Genomic DNA, 7151 nt, shown 5'->3' with positions numbered 1-7151 from the left:
TGAGAGGTACTTCCCATGAGCCCTGAACTCAATGGGTAGGATGCATACGGGGCACATATTAAATGAGTGGCAAACCAGCTCAATAATCACAAGGGTGGGGCATAAGCATTATGAGTGCTTATAGCTCCGAGAAGCTATCCCCAAAGCCCCCCAGAGCTCCCAGAGCTCATCGTCCAACAGGACCCACATCATAGGGTCTTTCCACGACACCAAGACTCTCACGGAAGGTTAGGAACTTGACCTTCCCCAGGGGCTTAGTGAGAATATCCGCGACCTGCTCATCAGTTCCTATATGATCGAGCCTTACGGCGCCTCGTTGTACCATATCCCGGATAAAGTGGTACCTGATATCAATATGCTTGGATCGGTCGTGGAACACAGGATTCTCAGTCATACGAATCCCACTCTGATTATCACAGAGTATTACAGTGGTATCTAGCACATGTTGGAACAGCTCACTAAAGAGCTTCCTCAACCAAACTGCTTCACAACAGGCCATACTAGCAGCAATGTATTCGGCCTCCGCGGTGCTCAAAGCCACCGACTTCTGCTTCCTGCTCATCCATGAGATCGAAGCAGAACCAAGATTGAAACAGCATCCAGATGTGCTCTTACGATCCACCACACTGCCAGCCCAATCGGCATCAGTATATCCCCGGAGTATCACACTCCCGGCAGTGTATCTCAGCCCATGGTTTATCGTGCCCCGAAGATATCTCAAAAGATTCTTGGCACCAACCCAGTGAAAATGATGAGGCTCAACCATCTGTTGACTCAAAGTATTCACTGCAAAACATATGTCGGGACGGGTGTTCACTAAGAACATCAAAGCTCCTATGAGTTGACGATACTCAGTAGGATTGGCCAAGATAGGCCCTGCAGCGCTGCCACTCAACTTCTTAAAGTTGAGTTCCATTGGTGTCGACACGGACTTACAGTCCACCATCCCAAATCTTTCCAGAAGCTTCACAATATACTTTCCTTGAGAAAGGAAAATCTCTCCAGGTCTCTGCCAGACCTCCAGGCCTAGGAAATAGTGCATCAGTCCTAGGTCTTTCATCTCGAACTCAGCAGCAAGCTCCCTCTTACATTGATGAATGAGAGGGTCATCACCTGTCAGGAAGAGGTCATCCACATACAGCACTAGAATGAGAGGCTTTCCTTCCTCAACCTTAAAGTAAAGGTTTGGATCAGCATTGCTTCGAGTGAAGCCCAACTTCATCAAGTAACTATCCATCCTCTCATACCAAGCTCTGGGTGCTTGCTTTAACCCATAGAGGGCTTTCTTCAACCTGCAGACATAAGTGTCTCGATCTTGAACTTCAAATCCCAGAGGTTGTTCTACATACACCTCTTCCTTTATTGCACCATGCAGAAAAGCGGTCTTGACATCCATCTGATGAAGACTCCATCCTTGCATAGCAGCAAGGGCTATGATGGATCGGATGGTGGTATATCGAGCCACAGGTGCAAATATATCGTCATAGTCAATTCCTTCCTTTTGAGAGAAGCCACGGGCAACAAATCTTGCCTTAAACTTTTCAGCACTCCCATCAGATCCATGTTTAATCTTGTAGAGCCATTTAGCGGTGACAACAGATTTGTCCTTCGGTCTCGGGACCACATCCCAGACATCATTCTTCATAATAGCCTCATATTCTTCATGCATAGCATCCTTCCAGACTTGATGCTTGATGGCTTCCTCAAAAGATCCAGGTTCAGATTGTATAATAGTACTCATGGCAGCTAGATACCCTTGGTATCTACACGGCTTCTTGCTTTCTCGGAATGTTCCCCTTGGGGCAACATGACCCTCAGCATCTTCGAGGGTGTCCCTGAGCCATGATGGCCTCTTTCCTAGAGAAGGGGAAGGATCAATAGGGTCCATTGGCCCTTCAACATCAGGCATAGTCTCATCCTGGGGTTCTTCCAGATTTCCAGGTCTTTCTTCATGGTTTTCTTCAGATCTAGGAAGATCTACTACTTTCTTCAGGGAAGCATCTTCGTCAAAAGTGACATCATGGCTTATCTCTACTTCCCTTTGACCAGGTACATAGACTCTATATGCCTTAGAAGTCTCACTGTAGCCCACAAACATTCCTTTCTTCCCAGTAGCATCCAGCTTACTTCTCTTTTCTTTCGGCACATGAAAATAGATAGGACATCCAAAAATTCTAAAATGTGAGACATCAGGTTTCTTACCAGAGAAAACCTCTTCGGGAGTTTTGGAGTCCAAAGCGGAATGAGGGCATCGGTTTTGAATGTACACAGCAGTATTTGCAGCTTCTCCCCACAGAAACTTTGGAAGACCCTGGTCACATAGCATGGCACGGGCAGCTTCCACAATAGTCCTATTCTTGCGTTCAGCAACACCATTCTGCTCAGGAGTATATGCAGTGGTAGTCTCCCTCTTAATGCCAGCTTCTCTGCAAATGTCTTTGAACTCATTTGACTCATATTCAGTGCCATTGTCAGTCCTCAAAATCTTGATCTTCTTTCCGGTCATATTTTCCACCAAGGCTTTGAAGGTACGGAACCACATGAAAGCCTCATCCTTCTTCTTCAAGAAGTATATCCAGGTTTTGCGAGAGAAGTCATCAGTAAATGTCATATAGTAAGAACATCCCCCAGGGATGTTACAGGCAACATACCGGAAAGATCAGAATGGACCAGTTGCAATATCTCAGATGTCTTTGTGACACTTGAGGGGAAAGGTCCCCTTGTATGTTTTCCTTCAGCACAGCCCTTACATACACCTTTATGATTATTTCCAAAATCGGGCATCCCTGTCACCACCTTCCTTGCTTCGGGAAGAGCCTTGTAATGAAGGTGTCCAAATCTTCGGTGCCATAGTTCGGTTTGACGGATAGTATCACAAGTCATAGCTCCCAACGGGCTCCCTCCAACCTGGTAGAGTGTACCAACTCTAAAACCAATTGAGATAGCTTCCTTGAAGCTCTTCTTCCACATGAGTACCTTTCCATCAGAGAAAGTTACATTGAATCCTTTGTCTTCCATGGCAGATACAGACACAAGGTTCTTCTTCAATTTGGGTACATAGAGTACATCTTGTAGATGGAGGACTTGTCCTTGAGACAAGTGGAGGGTCACAGTCCCGGTCCCTTTCACAGGATAAGTGGCATTATCCCCAAGGATAATTTCTAGATTAGTATCCCTTTCAACCACATCAGAAAGTGCTTCCTTGAATCCGGTGATGTGTCTTGAGGCACCACTATCGATTAGCCAGACATCCATAGTGTCGGGCGGAGATGCAGCTGAGAGAGAAGATATTAGAATATACTCATTTCTTTTATCAACAACATTAGACTCCTCATACCTGGTATTTCTGGTCCTTTTAGAAGGTGGATTGTTTCCTTCAAAGTGAGCCTTTCTCTTTCCTTTGGATTTGTCATTTCTTCGATTCCCATTCCTTCGGTTGTTGTTGTTGTCGTCACTATCGGGAGAATTCTTCTGGAAGGGGCATTCTCTAGCATAGTGTCCAGTCCTATGGCAGGTGAAACATTTACCCTTCTTCTTTTGAGTCTTAGTCCTTCCTTTGTCCTTGGAACCACCAGAGTTCTTCTTTCGGGAATGAGCAACATAGGCAGCATTTCTTTCATTATCAAATTCCTTCATCCTTGTTTCTTCTTGCATACATCTAGACAGAAGCTCATCAAAGTTAGGGATGGTATTATTGTTGAGAATGGTAGTTGTGAATACTCGCCATTCATATGGAAGTCCTCCAAGTGCGGTGAGAACCATCTCACGATCAACTATTGTCTCCCCAATAGCTAGCAGATTGTTCCTGGTTTCGGTCAACTTCATAAAGAAAGTTTGAATAGACTCGTCTCGGCCCTTCTTCATATTCTTCAACTTGTTCTTGAGGAATAGCACTTGGTTCACATTGTTTACTCGGAACATAAGTATCAGTTTGTCATACATCTCCTTGGATGTGCTTAGTTCAGATATGTAGGCAACCAGACTCTTTTTTTTATGGATTCCCTGATCAGCAGCTTTGCTCTGATTTCTCCCTTCTTATACTTGTGTTTAACAGCAGCAGAGGCATTTGATGGAGGTTCTTGAATCTTCCCTGTCACATGATCTAGGAGATCATGATCTTCCAATTTGAGATCTAATAACATCTTCCAGGCATGGAAGTCATCACTTCCAGTCAGCTTGTCATTCTCCCTGAATTCAAGCTTAGAGGAATCCATTTCCTTCGATGATGATTGCTATAGATAGAGTTTGTCTTCACCTCAGCTCTGATACCATGTAAAGTTTTATAGATGTTCTATGCTAAGAGCAATTTCACTTTTCTCACAGCAATCATACAAGTAGATAAGCAAAATGCAGATAGAACATATAAGCAGATCTTACAGAAGACAAACCAGAAACAAGAAAAATGTATGTGTTCGTTTCGGCGGTCAACAGGATGCTTCAACCAGCAAAGTCTCCTTTGGTCAGCCAGCCCAGCATGTGTCACAACAACCCTCCAACTAGTAGATGAGTCAACCCAAGTCAGTTCTACAAAAGTCAACGCTGTCCTGAAAAGTCAACGCAGGGGCAGCAAGCTAAAAGTCAATGCAGCAGCAAAATGGTCAACCCTTTGACCTCGATTTTTGTGCCAGGTAGTACGGCCTTCAAAAATCGAACCTCCCACAAGTTTTCAGCGTGTTTGGACCAAGCGTTGACCAAAGTCAACGCTGGTCAAACTTCTGCGAAACCCTAGCAGCAGAAAAATCCTCTTCGTCCTTCCCACGTGTGGCTGAAATTCGTCCTCCAGGTAGCTCGTACTTTTTAGGATGAGAGAGGAAGATGTGAGTTGTGTTGTGATCAAATTCTCTCCAACTTTTCCTGTATATATATATCCATCAATGAGGGTGTGTGACACATCTGTTGGGCATGTGAGCCTACATTACAAAACTGGCTGACCTTGCACATATAATTTATTAAGAATAATAAATTCAAAATATAAGTTCTGCTCATCGGATTAAGACTATTTTTATATGGATTTTACACCTCTCAGAAAGAGGAATCCAACAAAAATATTAGCCTCTTAATCTGAGCATCAGAACATGGAGTTTGGACCTAGTTGTCCAAATTTAACAGATCTCAATGAACTGGTCTTTAAAAAAATACATGAAATAATTAGTTATTAATAAAAAATACTATTGTTAAGATTTAAAACCATGATTCCAAACCAATAGAGACAAAATATGAAAGGTTTTCTCATCTATATACCATGTAAAGGTGAATATATCAAAATGGCATAGAGTGCAATACATATCAACAACAAAATACATAATCAATGAGGCTCTAAATGACCTCTAGAGTCCGAAAACATGCTCTAAGCTATGGGGCCACTGACCTATTACAAGTCTACATATCAGTGATCAACAACATGATCACACCTCATCATGATCAATCTCGTCACCACTACTAGACAAGAGATCATAAACATGAGCTACATAAATAATATGGCTAAGAGTTTGAGGACTCTTAAAACTCCTCTACAACTTTAGTAGTAGTAGTAGCAAAAGTAGACATAAAAACTACAAATCACTGATCAACATGGTCACTCATGAAACTCATCATTGATTCAGCGCTACTAGAAATGGGATCATCAACAAGAGATACATAAACATCATCTAGCTCAAAGTCTTCAGACTTGGATTGCTCAACCTTATATCATGATAAAAAATGAAAAGGTTTAACATGCCTAACTAATGATTTTGGTTTGAGTGATGAGTTCATCTCCTCAACCTTATAATGTGGTAGAAAAAGATTAGCATGCCTGACCCATTGGTTTCCTTTGAGTGAAGGGTACATTCTTGTTAAGGCCATGGTAGAGGAGTTCAACAATCAACACCACCAACATCAACAAAGTTCAACAATCAATGCCACCAACATCAAGGTTCTTAAAGGGCTTCATGCTCTTGATCAAATGCCAATCTCATGTGAGAATTCCTCAATCGGAATCCCTATTGCAGCAACTGATGATATTACTCCTATTTGTTAAATTCCTTTAAACAAATTACTTGCAGTTTCCTACGACAAATATCGCAATACATACACTACAACCTTCACTTAATTAAATTATATGCGGAAACAAGACATTGAGCAAGAAAGAAAATACGACGCAAGTGACACTATTATTTTTGGACAAATGTGCCCGGAAAAACCCAATGCAGGAAAACTGGTGCAAAAGATATGAGGGTTTTATTATTATGCAGGAGAAAACCTGAGTACAATTCTTGGATGCTCAACTAACAATTTAATACAAAGAAAAACTGGACAAAATGAATGGTGAAATGATCTCACCCTGTCACTAGGAGAATCTGAGTCTGACCACGCTGAACTAGAGCCTCTACGTGGAACTACATCACTCCTACGCAGTTTTTGCGTCACCCCTGCTGGGTATCATGCCGCTCCTCTGGACTCTCTTTTGGTTGGAAAATCTGAATCTTTGCCTCTCGGTCTCACACCCTAGCTCCTGGCTACTGAAACTCGATTTCCTCAATAGGAATTTGATCTCCCTCTAAGGCCTGCGCTACCACTGCATCAACTTTGCATGGGCCAACGTCTGCCTCTCTCTGGATGTCATTATGTCCTCTCTTTGCCTCGTACTCTCCGGCCCAGAAAAACTTCCTTCTTTCAGATACTCACTTCCCCTCTCTGCGAGAAATCTCCTCGATTAGAATTTCCTCCTGAGAACTTCTCACTTCAGAAATTTGATCTCCCGACCTCTAGGTGTGTTTTCCAAATGACCTTCAAGCCTCCTTAAATAATCTTCTCGTTGACATTCAACGACCCAGATTAGAAGCTAATCAATGGCTAAGGTCATTTCTGTGTGATCCTCGACTTCTTCTAGAAGTTACACCCACAATTAAATTAATACCCATTAATATTTTTAATTTCCTAAGTTTAGACTTAGGGGTCCATTAAAAAATATTAATTAATTTAACAAAATTGTTTTTGGGTGGAATTTCCCAAAACACTTTCTGGGTTATTTGGAATACATGTGCTCAAGCCTTCCTGCAAAATTTGAGGCCTAGAGCACATCCGATGCTACCCCAAATCAACACTCCCTATTAGCGAGGAATGTGCTCTAGCAATATACGTTGTTGCATATTTCTCTGACTCTGAAGCAT

Source organism: Pinus tabuliformis, chromosome J (assembly GCF_031772625.1).
Source record: "Pinus tabuliformis cultivar Carrire ecotype Pingquan chromosome J, CPIR1, whole genome shotgun sequence".
Classification (NCBI taxonomy): domain Eukaryota; kingdom Viridiplantae; phylum Streptophyta; class Pinopsida; order Pinales; family Pinaceae; genus Pinus; species Pinus tabuliformis.
The sequence above is the reverse complement of the archived record's forward strand: the minus strand, read 5'-3'. Positions refer to the sequence as shown.